Raw genomic sequence first — 18,520 nt, 5'->3', positions numbered from 1 at the left:
GCATGCGAACATCAGAACTGGACCACAGAGCAATGGAAGAAGGTGGCCTGGTCTGAGAATAACATTTTCTTGTACATCACATGGATGGCAGCGTGCGTGTGCGTTGCTTACCTGGGGAGAACATGGCATCAGGATGCAAAATGAGAAGGCAAGCCGGCAGAGGTAGTGTGATGCTTTGGGCAATGTTCTGTTCGGAAACCTTGGGTCCTGCCATCCATGTGGATGTTACTTTGACACGTACCTTTGCAGGTCCTTTTCCCTCTTCTCTGCAGCACCTTTCACCTGTTGGAACACAGCTTAATTGATTTTTGTCAATTGTGTCAGATAACTCTGTTTTATTTTCAAACTGTTCAAGCAGAGGGACCTTGCTGGGTCTTCTGCAGCAAGGCACAGGCATAGGGTGCCCTGTAAGCGGTTCCTATTTTGCTCAGCCTTGCCTTCAGGGTACCGTTGGCCCTGATCTTTACGACTGGGGATGGTACACACACCCAAAATTCTGTTTTATCCCTAGCATCTTTAATGTCAAGCTAAAAACTTGTGCTGCTGTATTTTCTTCCAAGGAAGACCGTATGAATGTTGGATGTGCTGAGGTAAGCGTATTGTCTCACTTTCTGTTTCCGGATGCTGTGTTAGTCGCTCTTGGTCGTCTAAGTGTAATTTGCTCTGTCTTTTGTTACAGCGGTTTATTACCCGCCATTTAAAGTAACATTAGTTCTGCTCAAGCACCCATAAATCTGTCTATTTAGCGACCACTAATTTCACTCATCTACACGATTGTCTGCTCTGCTAACTACACCAGTTTAGCCTAGCAGCTAGCGATGGCTTCTCTGTCCCTCTCCAGCTCTCTCTTGCTTGGTGTGTCAGATGTTTAGCTACTCCTCTGCCTCCTTCAGTGATACTGGTACATGTAATAAATGTAGTTTATTTGGTGAGTTGGAGACGAGGCTTAATGAATTGGAAGCATGTCTCCGCACCACGGAGACCAAACCATTAGCTGTATGTGACCCAACTCAGGGTGAGGAGGGAGAGATAGAGACTTGCTACGTAACCACGGTGGTAAGTAGCAACCTCAACTACCTGAGCTTTGACACAATACAAAGATTCACGGAGCCTGGAGACGTGCATTCAGTTCAAAACAGATTTATTAATTAAAAGATTGTGATAAAACACAAAGGCTGTAGATTCCCTGGGTGGAAAAGAAAGGACAGTTAGTCAAGTAAAAAAGACAACTTTATTTTACAACACTATCCAAAATAATTCTAAGACACTTAAAAAGAGCTACTAGCCGGACAACTGGGTATGGAATGGAACAGCCAACTACCAAGACAGGTACCACATGCATTGAGGGGTGTTAACACTACAAGTTCCCCCCACAGGGTTTCCCACTGCCTACAGAAAAGGAAGACAAAGACAACAAGATACAATTATTGGCTTTCAGTTGGTTCGGGTAAAAGCTTAAACACACACAAACACAAACAGGCAATCTAACAGTCCAAATAATAGAGAATAAAAAGCTACTTAAAACAGTCCAATAAAATCTTGCTGCCCAACAATGAGAGCCCAAGTGGTAGGCCCGACACACAGGCAACACCACCCAGTAAAGATGACTCTAGCAGGTAAAGCAGCACAGTACAGATGATTCTGGTAGGCAAGACAGCAGTCTGGCACTATTCTGGGAGGGGGAAACGATAAATCAGTAAAACAAACTGATATAAATACCTCGGAGGGGATTAACCCTCCCACCTTACCAATTCAGTTTACCTCGCTCAATTTAGGACCCTGCATGCAGTCAGCACCGGACAAGATTGACTGGCTCTCCGTAGCACAAATGGGATGGATGCCAACCCTCTTCTCCTAAAAGGGTTAGTTAATACATGAGACTACATATAACAAATGCATTCCTCTCTCCCCAAATCCCCCATACCTGCACACTAGGGAAACTGCCACACCATTCACCCAGCTCCAGACAGACAGAGAGAGGGACTAATTAGCTGCACCTGTGTTTATAAAAGCGGGAAGCTCTCAGCCCTACCTACAAGGGGCGGTGCTCTCAGTCTGGCCTGATCCCTAGGTAGTGGCCCTCACATGTAGTTAGCAAGGCCCCCGTAGCCAGTGCGGACCAACTAAGTGCAGGTCCAGTTAGCCATCCCACAAGAGCTCCCAGGCAGCCAGGAAACCAGGGAGGCTGGGTGACTGTTCAAAAGAAGCATAGTCCCCTGCTGAAGCCCACGGGTCACTACCAACCACTTCATGTTTCTAACAGGTTCTCCCCGCGACACACCTGCTGATAAACCAACTCTGATTATTGGCAGCTCCATTTTGAGAAACGTGAAGTTAGCGACACCAGCGACCATAGTCAAATGTCTGTCAGGGGCCAGAGCAGGCTACGTCAAATCAAATTTGAAACTGCTGGCTAAGGAAAAACGTAAATACAGTAAGATTGTTATTTACATCGGCGGTAATGACACCCGGTTATGCCAATTGCAGGTCATTAAAATTAATGTTAATGTTAATGTTAAGACAAGTCGGACTAGTTTTCTCTGGACCCCTGCAATATCTGACCAGTGATGACATGTTTAGCCGCATGTCATCATTCAATCGCTGGCTGTCGAGGTGGTGTCCAGCAAACGGTGTGGGCTTCATTGATAATTGGCAGACTTTCTGGGGAAGACCTGGGGGGTATTCCAGAAAGCGGGTTATGTGAAAACTCAGAGTAAGTTAAGCCTGAGATAAGGGAAATTCTGAGTTTTCCATTCCAGAAAGAGAGGTAACTGAAACTCTGAGTCAGTCACCATGGTAACAGACTCTGTGAACATAACCTGCTCGCTGGCAGGTTTACTATAGGAAACCCTGAGTTTCTACCTGTCTCCTCCCACATGAAGAAAGCTGTTAGACATGGATTGCTCATTCACTCCCAAACGGATTGATATCGAAGCCCAACTGATTTGAAATGCTTTACGTCGCGAGAGAATCTTCCAACCCAGATTAGACTTCCTGTCATTTCCAGAGGAATATCTGCTCGAATGCTCCCGCTTTTCGTCAAACGGTATAATTTATTAGGATTTATTAGGATTAGTTAGGATTTGTAATATGGTTCCAACCATTAACATATTTCACCCTAACCCTAACACTATTTATATAGTTTTATATACAAGAAGTTTTATATATAAGTTCTATTTTTTAAAAAGACACAAGTGTAGACTTGCATCCGATGTAGGCACTTGTGTCCTGGGGCGTGACAGGCTCAGATGAGCTTCCCCCGGGATGCCTTCAGCCACCGTCAGTCACAGTCTTGGCTGAGGGCCAGCTCCTCAGCCTCTGTCAGAGGAGGTGGAGGTGGCCCTCCACCCGTTTTTCGAACCTCTGCCTTCATTCTGTTGGCTGAGCAGAGCTCAAATGTTAATCTTTTTTTTCAAATTAGTATTTTATTGAGTGTTCATGTACATATCGTCACATTTTAAATGACTTTAATACGTATAAAATAAAAATGTGTAAACATAGTATCAAGTGTTAATCTACTAAGTGGGGTATTGAGTGAGATGACGTGTGTTCTGGCAATTTTGTACTAAAAAGCACAGAGTCGTTCGTTGTCTTTCTGTGAGTTTATTCTGACGCCTGCAGACGGACTCCCTTCTTGTTGTCTCAAGTGTGAGATGACAAGAAAGAGCCCGGAGCAAGAGAAGTTGAAAGATTATATACAATATATTATCTTTGTAGACAGGATGACTTTGTTCTATCATCAGAACAATGTCAGCACAATAGGCACGTCATAATGTGTTGTACAATCAGGACACAAGGTTCACTTAATCAGTGCATAATAACATACTGTACGTGGTTACATGGTCAGCAGATTATGACATACGCACGCACCTAATCATATGATATGGTTGTTCATTTGGCTTAAAGACAGTGAATACTTATGATTAAGTACAGAGAAGATGAATAACAAGAATTCCCATTACATTCCCCCATTTGAGCGTATTACGCTCACAAATTAACATTACAAATTAACACAACAAACTAGAATTACTCATTGAAACTCACATTTTATGAAAATTAAAAAAATAATAATAATAATAATTATAAAGTAAAAAATGAAGATTGAAAATTTGAAAGGAAATAAAGTAAATAAAGTCTAGATTAACAGTTAGAAATTATGACGATTTATGAAAACTGAACGCAATCAAAGAAAGCAATATTGCTAGATTAACAATTAAGAGAGTAATCAACATAAGCAATATTGCTAGATTTAAACAACAGTGTTAAAAATCATCAAGATTAGCATAGGGTGGAACCCAGTCCAGAGAGGGATCATCTTCAGACTGAATCATGAACTGTCCTACAGAGGATTTGACCTGTGAAGTGATCAAAGCTTTGATGCAAGGTATACCACAACAGATTACAATCATAAATACTGTCAGGAAAAGGAGAAAGGGTGTCAGTATTTTCAGCAATGTCACTTTCCATCCTCCGTCAGTCAGCCAAGACCACAGACTCCATTTCTCCGAGTCTTTGGTCTTTTCTTCATGCAGCAGGTCATTCAGGTGTGATACAACATGAGTCATGTTGTCTGTGATGTCTGGAACGTAAGTGCAACAGTCCGTACCTATAATGTGGCAGACTCCTCCTTGGCTGGCAAACATCATGTCCATTGCCATCCTGTTCTGCAGTGCCACATTTCGGATGCCTTGGACAGTGGGGGTGAGGGCAGAAAACCCAGATGACACTAAGGCCGTCAGGTTTTCTAATTCCACTGCCAGGTCGTCGATCTTAAAGGCATTGTTTACAGTTCCCCACCAGGGGAGGAACCCTCCAATTCCTTTCTGCCACTGAGGAACTCTCTCTGTGTCACGTCTTGCTCTATGTGGTATGTAGTAGTGTGTGTAGTGAGTGTGGAAGTGGCTTAGTGTGGGAAGAATAGTAACAGATGACACCAGCTTTGCAAGATAGCAGGTGCCACACCATCCAGGACGAAGAGACTGGTACACATGTTGTCCACACACCCAGACATGCTCTCTCAGTGATCCGTAGCCATCCCCATTTGGCAGAAGTAGTACAGGATTGTCGCAGCCCGGGCGATTTAGGCTGACAGTGTCTGTCAGATTCAAAGAAGCGATGTATGGCGTTCTGTTTCTGCATGAGGCTGTGTTACCATTTCCCCATGATACGCCGCAGGTGGCCATGACTGTCTGCTTGCACGGTGATATCCCCAGAAAGTGCTCCCGCTCAGTGAAGCATTTCCTAGTGAAACAGACAGTTCCTTGTTGTTTGGTGGGGTTTGTTGTCATGATAGATTGGTGAACTCCTTGTTGTGTCACTTGTGTCATGTTCCAGAATCTAGCTGTTGAACCTCCATAATTGGTGATGCTGATATTGCACATGTTAATGCTCTTAGTCATGTCTTTCACAGTTCTGTTTTGCAGGGAAACCCCCAGGGTGAAGGCTAGCATGACGCCTAAGGTCTCAGAAATGTTCAGTGGTCGTGGTGTCACAGGTATTGCATCCCCCACTCCGTGAGGAAGTTGTGTGCAGACATAGCAGCTGTCGTTTGTAATCCTTCTGGCTGTTGATAGTACTACAGTGTACCAGGAATTTTCCTCAGGCTTCAGTGGGGAGCGAGTAAACTCTGGCAGCAATTCTCTCCTCCTTCTGCAGTTGGATGCTCTGCAGCTGCTGTTTGAGTTTTTGCACCCCTGTTGTTGATTAGGCTGAGATGTGCCTTGTTGCAGGAGCAGTAGCAGGACGATGGTGGCAGTGAGCAGGAATACGCTGCGAATTCCTCTACATCCGTCACCCCTCCAGCGCCACTGTATATTCGTTGGCGTCATCGCATCAGCCGTGGCACCTCAGCTTACCCCCGTATTCAGTGTGCCTGCCTCTTCGTGAGTTTGAGAAACGTGTGGTCCTATTGTTATCCACACCCCTCTCTCCCTCGCAGACACAAGGCGGGGGAAAGCGTTGGTTCACCTACTGATGCTCCGCACGCTTGATGTTGTCTTGTCCGTCGGCTCAGGAACGCGTTTGCAGTGGCTGGCGTGTATCCAGGTGGCCCGTTCCGCGACTTTCACAGCTGTTTCCGTGGTGAGGAGGACTTGGAAAGGTCCGTTCCACCTGCGTGCTTTCCAGTTCTTTCTCCTCAGATCCTTCACTACGACCCAATCTCCTGGTTCTAGGTCGTGTAGTTTTCTCTCCGTGGCTTTCGGTAGGGCGTCCTTAGCCTGTTTGTGGATTTCAAAAAGCACAGAGGACAGGTTTGCACAATAACGTAACATTTCATCTTCGCACTGGCTGGCATGAGGGAGTTGCCTCTTAACCGGTCCAATCCCTGTATTCATTGGCCGTGCAAAGAGGATTTCAAATGGGCTGAGGCCGTTTCTGCTTCTGACCCTAGCTCTCATGTGCATCAAAACAATCGGTAGTGCTTTTGTCCAAGTTAAACCAGTTTCATCACAGCATTTAGCCAACTTGCCTTTCAATGTACCATTCTCTCTTTCAACAGCCCCCCCGCTTGCTGGGTGATAGGCACAATGTTGCCTCATGTCAATACCAAAATACTCACCCACGCTCTTCAGGGCTGTGCTCACGAAAGGTGTACCATTGTCAGATGAGATCTTACCTGGAATTCCCCATCTGGGAATTATTTCTCTGATTAAAGCTTTTGCTACTGCTGCTGAATCCTGTTTAGAAGTGGGAAAAGCCTCCACCCACTTGGAAAACATGTCAACAAAAACCAAACAGTATTTCTTTCCCTCGCTAGGTGTTAGCTCAATGAAGTCCATTTGTAAGTGATCAAAAGGTTTTTGTGGTGGTGGATGAGCACTCTGTTGTATCTGGATGCCTCTGCCTGCATTGTTAGTAGCACAGATCACACAACTTTGACAAAATTTTTGGGAGAAGTTAGAGAAACCCTTTGTGAACCAATATCTCTGTATTTCACTCATCATACCCCCTTTTGACACATGATCTCTTCCATGTGTCAACTTAGCATAATGAGGAAACAAATATTTAGGCAAACATGGTTTGTCATTTGGTCCGTACCACACTTTGTTAGAAAAAGAGCAGCCTGCTTTTTTCCAAGCCAGCCTCTCTTCATGGCCGGCTCTGGCCTGCAGGTCCTGCAAATCAGCTGTGGGTGTCAATGGTGAGTCAACAATGGCAAGACATTGCATGTTGTTTTTAGTGTTATCTAGCTGTGCTGCTGCCTTAGCTGCAGCATCCGCTCTGGCGTTCCCCTGTGAAACAAAATCATCATTGTTTGTGTGTGCTTGGCATTTGCAGATAGCGACCTGTTTTGGAAGGAGGACAGCATCGAGAAGTGCAGCAACCATGGTGTGATGGGCAATGGGTTTGCCCGTGGAAGTTAAAAAATCCCTGTTGGCCCAAAGACGGCCAAAATCATGTACCACTCCCCATGCATATCTGCTGTCAGTATATATGTTAACTGTTTTATCAGAAGCAAGTTTGCATGCTTCTGTCAGTGCAACCAATTCTGCGGCTTGTGCAGAATAATTTGAGGGGAGTGGCTGTGCAACAATTGTGTCATGTAGTGTTGTAATAGCAAAGCCTGCTTGGTTTTTACCGGTTGTTGAGTTTCTCGAGGCTGAACCGTCCACAAACAGTTCTAGGTCAGCATTCTGTAAAGGTGTGTCCTGCAGATCAGGCCTGGGAGAACAGGTTTCATTTATGACTGCCACGCAGTCGTGCGGTTGTCCATCATCTGGTGTAGGGAGAAAAGTTGCAGGGTTAAGAACATTGCATCTTTTAACAGTGATGTTAGGCATGTCAAGCAGAATCGTGTTATATCTGAGCCACCTTGCTGTTGACAGGTGAGAAGTTTTCTGTTCAAGCAAAATCATTGAAACAGCATGTGGTACCAGTAGAGTGAGATCAGCATAGCCTACAATGTCACGTGATGCTATCACAGCTTTTTCAGCAGCTGCCACAGCTCTAAGGCATGTAGGAAGTCCTGAAGCAACTGAGTCGAGTCTTGATGAGAAGTAGGCTACAGGTCTCTGTTGTCCGCCATGGTCTTGTGTCAGTATCGAAGTCATGTACCCACCCCGTTCGTCAACAGTCTGTGTGAATGGTTTGGTGCAATCTGGAAGGCCTAATGTTGGAGGAGATTGCAATGCCAATTTCAGGTCCACAAAGGCTTTTACTGCCTCAGGTGTCCATGTGACTTTGTCTTTTGCTGTGAGGCCTTTCCCATGAGCAAGAGCGCTTAATGGTGCCTCAATTTCTGCATAGTTTGGGATCCACTGTCTGCAATATGACGTCATTCCTAAAAAACTCATAACTTGTTTCTTTGTTTCAGGCTGTGGGATGTTTTGGATTGCTTCAATTCGTTTGGGTGAGAGGGTTTTGCCCTCTGCTGTGATCACATGACCCAGAAAAGTGACTTGTTTTGAAACAAACTGAAGTTTTGACAAGCTGGCCTTGTGGCCGTTATCAGCCAGATGGTTCAGAAGAGCAAGTGTGTCTTGTTTGCAGGCTTCTTCTGTGGGAGAGCAAATCATGAGGTCATCCACATATTGCAAAAGGGCACTACCAGCTGGTAAACTGAGTGAATCTAGGTTGTCTTTTAAGGCTGCATTAAAAATGGTTGGCGATTCAGTGTAACCTTGACAGAGCCGCGAGAAAGTATACATTTTGGATTCAAATTGAAATGCAAACCAAAATTGGCTGTCTTTATCCACTGGAATACTGAAAAATGCATTTGCAAGGTCAACAACAGAGAACCACTTACTGTCGGATGGGACTTGAGAGAGGATTGTGTGTGGATTTGGTACATTTGGTGCGCGCGCATGGACTGCAGCATTTACTGCTTGCAGATCCTGTACAAATCTCCACTCATCAGGTTGCCCAGCATCTCTGACTTTCTTCACAGGAAAGATTGGTGTTCGCACAGGAGATTTTTCACATGGAATGATTACTCCTGCTTCAAGGAGGGATTCAAACACTGGTTTGATGCCCTCGACTGCATCTCTCTTCAAAGGATACTGATTTTTGCATGGTCTATACGAGGATTTTGGTGTGATCACAACCGGTTCGGCGCCTTTAATCAGTCCTACATCATATTTGTGTTTCGCCCACAAACATGATGGTACCTGTTTTAACTCAGGAATTTCTGAGACGTCTTTTATGAAAGTGTGATTGCCGAAGGATGAATCAAAAAAATCTTTTACCTTTGTTGCTGTTTGGAAATCTGTTTCTGGAATGAGCTCAACAGTCCGTACGGCAGTCACTTCAGTAGCAAACCTTTTTCGGTGCACCTTCAGATGCGGGTGGAAATCCACATCAGGATCTGATGTTTTTCCCCACCCAGAGGCCTCATTGCATGCTTTTATCCAAGGTCCCAAGTCCTTCCACCTTTTATTTTTTGGTTTGACCAGTGAAACATGGGGGTAGGAGTGTGATACCCTGAACAGAGCTTGAAGAGATGGATCAGACAGAGTTACTGACACAGCACATTGATTATTAGTCCAGTATAACCAATCTAGTCCAAGTGTGTCCCTGTTGTGATCTGCCTGATACCAAGTTTCCTCAAACTCATTGTCTGCTCCTCGAGAGATGTGAGAAGTGCAGTGCAGGTTTCGTGATGTCATGATGTCAGTGTGTGTGTCTATAGTTAGTGTCTTGGCCTCCTGTATCAGTGTGTTGTTGACAGAGTTGAGTGTAGTGTCTGGAATCTTCCACTGATAAGCATACACAAGGTCTTCCCCACCGTATTCAACAAAGGAATTTGTTTGGGGAATTTTCGTCACAACAATACCTTGGGGAGTGGAAACCAAAACTATGCCTAGTCGACACATTAAATCTCTCCCTAACAGATTCACAGGGCAGCGTTTTGACAGCAAAAATGAATGTTTAAGCTTTCCCTCCACGTTATCCTGACATGAGAGTGGGGCTGTGTATTTCTCTATAACGTGAGTGCCTGATGCGCCCACTGTCTTTGCATACCTGCCACTTAGTTTTGGGGTTGGGCTGATATCGTTCTGCATGATAACTGATTCTGTGGCACCTGAGTCTACCAAAAAAGTGATGTCTTGTCCCTCAACTGTGAGTGTGTATTTTGGCATTTTCTTGTATGCCTCGTGTGAGAATTTTGTGTAGATTTCAGAAATTCTTTCTTCACCAGTTTTTTGTGTAGACTTCAGATGTTGAATGGCTTGTGAAATGAGGTGTTGTTTGCTGTGTGTGTCTATTTCTACCGTGTTTTGCATGTCAGTGGATGCATCTTTACTTATCTGTTGTGTGAAGTGGTCTGCCGTCTCAGCTCTTGCGTCATAACCAGATGAGTCCATCACTGTCCTCTGCTCCGCCCCTAGTCAATCGGCCTCTGCCTCGGTCTCAGCTCCCTTGTTTTCCGGACACTCTCTAGTCCAGTGTCCCATCATTCCACACGTAAAACAAGCATCAGATGCCCCATGGCCTGCCTCTTTCCCTCTGTTGTGATGTCTTCGGCCGAGGCCGCGTCCGCATCCGCGACCGCGACCGCGACCCCTCTCTCTGGCTTGGTATTCCAACACTGAGATCTGTGCCATTTGCAATCTGTCTGCCAGCTGTGAACATCTTTTTGTTTTTTTTTTCTTTCAGGAATTTTTCTGCATGTATGGCATGTCTTTCAACTGTTTCAAGATTTCCATAGTCCCATGTCAGACAGTTGCGTTTAACCATCTCACTGATTTCTGATTTCACGCCATTGATGAAGCGGTCTCGCAGGTGAGCCTCCCATGGGGTAACTGGGTTCATCCCCCCCATGGCTGCTGGTCTTTGGAGGCCACTGTGTGTGTCGTGGATCTCTGTGAGTCGAGTGAGATAATCAGACACAGTCTCATTCTCCTCCTGTCTGCAAGCTGATATCTTCCCCATATCCAGTCTTAGAGGGAAGGCTGTTCTGATTCTATCACAGAGCTCGGTCACTGTTTGTCTATATTGAATGTTTGCTTCATTTGCCCATGTTGGGTGAGTCAGTCTTTGCTCTTCTATAGGGAAGTTTCCAGCTACTTTTGTCCATTTGTTCCCCATTTGGACCATGAGCAGTCGCTTCAGTTCATTGGTCGAGGGTCTGAATTGTTGACAGAAGATGTCCAGTTGTGTTGCAAACTCTTCTCCCCCATTTTGGACAGAAGGGAGGTGTTTGGCAGCTTCTTTCATGTCGTTGTACGTCCATGGTCTGAAGATTAGCTGAGAGTTTCCGTCTCCTCCAGCCACTTCAACCATCGGTGCAATTAACACAGAGTCTGACTGAGAAATGGAGTCTGTTTGCTTGAAAATGGTGCCTTGTCGTGTTTTGTGCGCATCCCGTGGGGGAGGGGTATGCGGTGCGCAATACTTGGTAGCATAAGGTGGAGGTCTCTCTTTTTCCCCTCTTGGGTGAGGTATTGGTTTCTCAGGCCGTGATGGTGTGGCTTGGGCTGTGGCTGTAGTTGTTTCCGGAGCGCTGGCTGCTCCTCCTCGGTCCGCAGCTGGTGCTGGCCGTTGTCTGGGCGGAGCCGAGTCCAGATCAGGATCTAGTTTGAGGCACTGAGATGCAGAGGTTAGTGTAGCTTTCCCTGCCTTTTGTTTTCTGTCCCTGATGTTGGCTTCAGTAAGCCAACAACCAAAAGCTTCCCAGTTTGCTTTAAACAGTTTTCCTTTTTTCTTTTGCTTTGTCTGACTGATTTTTTCCTTTGCTGTTAGTTGGACTCTCAAGTGTTCTAATTGGTTTAGGCTAAAACTGCCAGTGCATGGGAATCCACACTCCTGAACCCAGATTTTAATTTGGTCAGTACTCCGTTCACCATATTTTGTGATCATAAATTGAATATTGGGAGAACGCATCAGAGGTTCATTTTCAGATGCTTTTTCTTTACTGCTGTTGGAACCCATTGTTGAAAAGGAAAAGGAGAAGAAGAAGAGAGAGAGAAAAAAATTTGTTTTAGATTTTTAGTTTCTTCTTCTCTTTAGGTGGATTTGTAAGGACCTTGGATTTTTATTTTTATTTAATACCACTTCAACTAATCAGTGTAGATATTTACTATTGGTTTTCTCTAGAGGTTTTTTTTTTTTTTTTTTTTTTTTTTTAACCTTAATTTCGATGTTTTTATTAAACTCCCCACTTTTTTTTTTTTTTTTTTTTTTGTGAGAGTGTAATGTAAAATTATTCTAACCCCCTGCGTTCTTAGAACAGCAGACCTAAACCCTAAACGATCGTTGATGGTAACATTCAAAGCTTTTTTAATGTGCACAGGGGCTGTACCTATGAGTCCCAGACTCTACAACGGTTTCCAAAACCTGCCCCCCTGGGTCCCTGACCCGAAGCTTCCTTGATCCTACAGCGGTTTCCAAAACCTGCCCTGTTAATACGTCTATTACAACACACCCCAGGTGGTGAGGATCGTTTACCTTTTCCAGATTTACTCACCAGAAAGACAAGGTTGTGTGCCAGAAAAGGTTCTTTGGATCACGCCAGTGAGTGGGCGTCAGTCCTCACGTGCCAGGTCCCCCGCTTCTCTACCGTCTTTGATAGGGAGGTTCAGGGTTTTGGAGTCCCAGACTCCAGCTGTACAGACTTAAAACCCGCAGCGCTGAGTCCCGAACGTCGCCTCACGGGTGATCCTGCCGACAACGCCAAGTTTGTTCTGGCAATTTTGTACTAAAAAGCACAGAGTCGTTCGTTGTCTTTCTGTGAGTTTATTCTGACGCCTGCAGACGGACTCCCTTCTTGTTGTCTCAAGTGTGAGATGACAAGAAAGAGCCCGGAGCAAGAGAAGTTGAAAGATTATATACAATATATTATCTTTGTAGACAGGATGACTTTGTTCTATCATCAGAACAATGTCAGCACAATAGGCACGTCATAATGTGTTGTACAATCAGGACACAAGGTTCACTTAATCAGTGCATAATAACATACTGTACGTGGTTACATGGTCAGCAGATTATGACATACGCACGCACCTAATCATATGATATGGTTGTTCATTTGGCTTAAAGACAGTGAATACTTATGATTAAGTACAGAGAAGATGAATAACAAGAATTCCCATTACACGTGTTAAAACAACATTTTGTTATGGCTTTAAATTACTACTTGAAGTAGCCACTGCATTAATATTTACTTCATTTAATAGTCAATTAAAGTCAATTAAAAAAAAATCAAATTAAAATCAACATGAGGTACAATCATAGCCTAGCAAAATATGCCTTACTTTTCTGAATGATGTTTTTATATTTCATTTTTAGCTGCTTCCCCTCCCCTGTTGGATTGCACCTAAATGAAAATCAGATTTTATTCCTATTCATATTCATAACTGTATGCTACGATCTTAAGTATGGTTAAATGTCGTCAGTGGAACAGTACATTCAAACTCGCGCATTGACTCAGGTAGCAATTTTCTCCCATGCCATTTCTCTCTCCTTCGCTGCTGCAGCGTTGATACATTTACGCCGAAATATGTGCTCATACTCCCCATAGGCCTGCAATAAGACCTCCAACTCCATCGGGGGTAAAATTACTTGATCTTTTTTTGTCAGTTGTCATGGTGACTCATGGTATCTGGGCTCCATTGATGATGGCTTTTTTATTGTGGTTGTCCGCGCAGGCAACTCAAGGTGAACATACTCAGAGTTGATTGAACTAACTCAGATCAGCTGTTCTGGAACCAGATACTAAGAGTTTCCCATCTCAGAGTAAGTCAACTCAGAGTTCAGCGATAGACTCAGAGTTTGTTGAACCTCCTACCAGGAATACCCGCCTGGTCTGATTAGGAGGGACGGCCTCCATCCCACTTTGGATGGAGCAGCTCTCATCTCTAGAAATCTGACTGATTTTATTTATGAACCTAACCCCCGACAACTCAGAGTTGAGACCAGGAGGCAGAGCTGCAGTCCTACATGGTTCTCTGCGCTTCCATTAGAGCAGTTACCCACCCAACACCCCATAGAGACTGTGTCTGCCCCCGACCACATAAACTAAGTAAACCAAAAGTACAGAGAAGAGGAGTTCAACATAAAAATTGAATAAAAATTAAAACAACCACTACAATAGTACAACAAGATGGGAGAATTAAATGTGGACTCTTTAACATCAGATCTCTGTCCTCTAAAGCTGTTTTAGTAAATGAGTTAATATCAGACCATAATATTGATTTATTTTTTTGACTGAAACCTGGCTGTGTCATGAAGAGTATTTTAGCCTAAATGAAGCTACTCCTCCGAGCCATATAATTACTCACATTCCTCGAGGCAGTGGCCGAGGAGGTGGAGTTGCAGCCATTTTTGACTTAAACCTATTAATCAAGCTTTTATCCTCACCTAAACCTAAACTCAACTACAACTCATTTGAAAGCCTTGTTCTCACTCTTTCACATGAAAAATAGAAAACAGTGCAGCCAGTTTAATTTGTTATAGTGTACCGCTCTCCAGGTCCTTATTCCGAATTATATCGGAGTTCTCTGAGTTTTTATCAGGTTGAGTCCTTAAAACTGATAAAGTAATTATTGTTGGTAACTTTAATGTAGGGGCGGCACGGTGGCACAGCAGGTAGTGCGCGTGCCTCACAGCAAGAAGGTTGCTGGTTCGAACCCGGGGTCGGGCAGGGCCTTTCTGTGTGAAGTTTGCATGTTCTTCCCGTGCATGCGTGGGTTCTCTCCGGGCACTCCAGCTTCCTCCCACAGACCAAAAACATGCTCATTAGGTTAATTGGTTTCTAGGTTTCTAGGTATCCTATTGCAGATACTGGAACACTTCATTGGCATTAAGGGAACTGCACTAAGCTGGTTCAAATCCCACTTTCAGATCGCTCTTTGTACACGTTAATGATGATTCTTTGTACATGTTAATAATGATTCCTCTGTGCTCACTTACGTCAGCTATGGAGTTTCGCTGGGTTCTGTGCTTGGACCAATTCTATTCACCTTATATATGCTTCCTTTAGGGAACATTATCAGGAAGCACCCAATAAATTTTCATTGCTATGCAGATGATCCCCAGCTATATTTAACAATGAAGCCAGAAGAAACCAATCAGTTAATTAGACTACAAGTGTGTCTTCAGGACATAAAGACCTGGATGACCTGCAATTTTCTGATGCTAAACTTGGACAAAACTGAAGATATACTAGGCCCTAAAGACCTTAGAAACTCACTTTCTGATGACATAGCAGTTATGGGTGGCATTGCGCTGGCCTCCAGCACCACTGTAAAGAATCTGGGAGTTATCTTTGATCAGGACATGTCCTTTCACTCCCATGTAAAATAAGTTTCAAGGACTGCTTTTTTTCATTTACGTAACATTGCAAAAATCAGGCACATCCTGTCTCAAAATGATGCACAAATAGTAGTCCATGCATTCGTAACTTTCAGGTTGGATTATTGCATTTCCTTACAATCAGGCTGCCCAAATTCTTTGCTGAATATTCTCAAGTTGCTCCAAAACGCTGCAGCAAATGTTCTGACAAAAAGGAGGAAGAGAGATCATATTTCTCTGATATTAGTCACTCTGTACTGGCTCCCTGTAAAGTTTAGAATAGAATTTAAAATCCTTCTCCTTACTTACAAACCCATAAATGGTCAGGCACCATCTTATCTTAAAGAGCTCATAGTACCTTATTACCCCACCAGAACACTGCGTTCCCAGAATTACTTACTTATGGTTGCTAAAGTCTCCAAAAACAGAACAGGAGCCAGAACATTTAGCTATCAAGCTCCTCTCCTGTGGAACCATCTTCCAGTCCGGGAGACTGACACTGTCTCTACATTTAAGAGTACGCTTAAAACTTTCCTTTTTAATAAAGCTTATAGTTAGCTCAGGCTTGCCTTGGACCAGCCCCTTGTTATGCTGCTCTAACATTAGACTGTCGGGGGACCTTCAAAGACACACCAAGCTCCTCTGCCTGCTACTCAGTGAGTGCAGGCAGCCTATTCGCTAGGCTGACCATGTCCATAAATAACCATGGCACATGACAGCGAATCTCTCCTGGACCTTTGGTTACTATGGGACACATCAATGAGTCAAAATCTTCTTCTTCTCTGCGCCTACAAGATACACCAAATGGCTGCCCACTCCTGGTTTTTGGTCTGTCATTTTGAATCATTTGTGCTTGTAGTCATTCAGTTACATGTATGCTTTTTTCCAGGTCAGTCACTTGCTCTCTTATCCAGTCTCTCAGCCTTCGTTTTTCAGTCAACAGTCATTGCCATTCAGCTTCATAATTGTCTTCTTTGTGCATTGTACATGATAGATACAGTATATCACCATGTTCCCTGTGTTGTTCTGGTGTCTCTCTGTATCATCACGATTCTCATGTTGTGTTGTTCTGAGTGATGATAAGGGTGTTGACATTTGGTACTGCTTGAGTTCATCCAGTAATTGGTTGGTTTCAGCCATCATCTGCTCGAGCTGTGTCTCCTTCTTCTTAAGTGACTGGGTGATTGAGCCAATGCTGCCACATTACTTGCTACTGGCTTGGGGTTCACTGAAACTGGACTTGTCTCTGGCATTCTTTGTCATGCTCTGATGTGTCTTTTCCAAAACCCTTCTTTCATTTTCTTTTTTCTTGGTTCAATCCCTGGCCTTGGCAGTCCACATGCCAAATAATCCTTTGGCAAGATACTGAACCCCCAAAAAGCTGCCTTCAATGCTGCTGAATTTGCTTTTTGTGATCTGGGTGGCATTTTATTGTTAATTCCGCTGGATTTGTCACTCTGCCTCCATTGCTCTTCTGGTTCCTAATTTGTCCCCCATGTAGTCTTGCTGGGCACCTCTGGGTATTTCTGCCTCCCTGTTTCTTTTAACCTTATCAGTGATGTTATTTTCTCTATTGTCAGTCCAGGCTTAAATTTTCTGTCTCTCGTGGAATCGTATTCTAACCTCTCTGATCCCCTTCTTCAGGGTGCCCGGTAATATAGCCTCACTTTTTCCCACTCTCTTCTTGGGACAACAGTGGTACTCAGCTATGGATTTAGGGCCTCTCTTTTTTGTCCTTCTATTCCGTGTCCCTCTGGTATTCCAAACACTAGGCCTAGTGGGATGGTTGCGACTGCACTTGCATTTCAACACAGTCAGTCCAGCACAGGAGCTAATGATGACTGTGATCCACAATCCCTGCAGCACTAGTTCCCAAGGGATAAAAGGAAGCTCTTCCCACGCCCGAGACAAATTCACAAATTATGTTATCTGCCAACGCTTTAGATTGATCAACGGTGTGTCCTGCCAGTGATCTATGCTTTCATCATCCTTATAGGTTCGTTCTAGCCAGAAATGGATATGAATTCCCTGTGTTTGTACGTCCCTGTCTCTACTATAATATTCTAGCATGAGTACTTCGTCTTCACTGCTGTTTCCTTCTACCATTAACTGTTATTATTCTATAAGAGCTATTATTAATTTATTTTGAAGGTTATATTGGCTATATACACTTATAGCACTATTGCAACTTCCTCCAAAAACTGTCGGTTAACTACCTCCGACCCCTATTTAGAGACCACAACCCATTCTTTTAAAATCCTGTTTGAACCAGCTGCACCACCATCAGATTTGTCTAACTGCAGTAGGGTGCTCCCCCCCTCTTCCATCCAGCATCCACATGTAAACAATTAATTGAGATAGAGATAAACAGAGATACTAACAGTCTAAACTGAACAGAAGACCGTCTCTGTTTTAGTGTCATCCATGTGAAGATGGAGACAATAGTAACCGATTTTGACAGACACTGATGAAATTCTGAAAATGCCGATATGCTATTTCAGTAGTTTATTTACAGCTCAATCAACTTAAATCAAGGAATTCAGTGCTAAAAGGGATATTACACACAGTTTGAAGTGATAAACATAGTAAATGGCCTTAATATAAAGATATATAGCCAAAACATAGGTATAGATAGCTTAAATATGACTATAGATTTTATGAATAAAAATTAGATGCTTATGTAGACAAATATTATTTTTTATTATATATATATATATATATATATATATATATATATATATATATATATATATATATATTTTTTATTTTTTTTTTTTTTGGAGGATGCATAGATATACCATTACAGAAAACATGAAAATATTCAGTTTCTGTTGTATTGTTATAGGGTAAGGCTTCATGCTGTGGTCTCATTGTATTTTCCACCTATTAAGTCCCAGATATAATCATCTGCAAGCATCTATATGCAAAAAAAAATAATAATAAAAATAAAAAAATGTTCAGGCAGAAAACTCTTCTACTTCAGTGTGTTCACCTTCTATTATTCAATGTCAGGAGCACTTAGTGATTCTGTCAGCTGGGGATAAAAGTTCAGAGTGTTACCCTTCAAAAGAGACCCAAACAATTCATATACTCAAAATGGTTCAAGAACAGCTTTCAATATACTTTGGGTATGCCTTGGATAGGCTGCTGATACTACTGGACTGGTATGAGGTTAAAATTAACTTACAATTAACTCAAAAATGAACTCAGAATCAGTAGTAGCTTGGCAGAGTTTAAACTGTCTTCCTAACAGGCCCCAGGACCAAAGACATTTCTAACACAGTGGAGC

At 43.4% G+C, this 18,520-nt stretch overlaps 1 pseudogene; it reads left to right on the top strand.

The window, feature by feature from the left end:
* The first annotated feature begins 569 nt into the window (after positions 1-569).
* LOC143319095 (uncharacterized) lies at positions 570-13,960 on the top strand (annotated as a pseudogene).
* The last annotated feature ends 4,560 nt before the right edge of the window (positions 13,961-18,520 follow it).

Source organism: Chaetodon auriga, chromosome 4 (genome assembly GCF_051107435.1).
Source record: "Chaetodon auriga isolate fChaAug3 chromosome 4, fChaAug3.hap1, whole genome shotgun sequence".
NCBI classification, from domain to species: domain Eukaryota; kingdom Metazoa; phylum Chordata; class Actinopteri; order Chaetodontiformes; family Chaetodontidae; genus Chaetodon; species Chaetodon auriga.
This window is presented reverse-complemented; position numbering and strand designations above follow the sequence as displayed.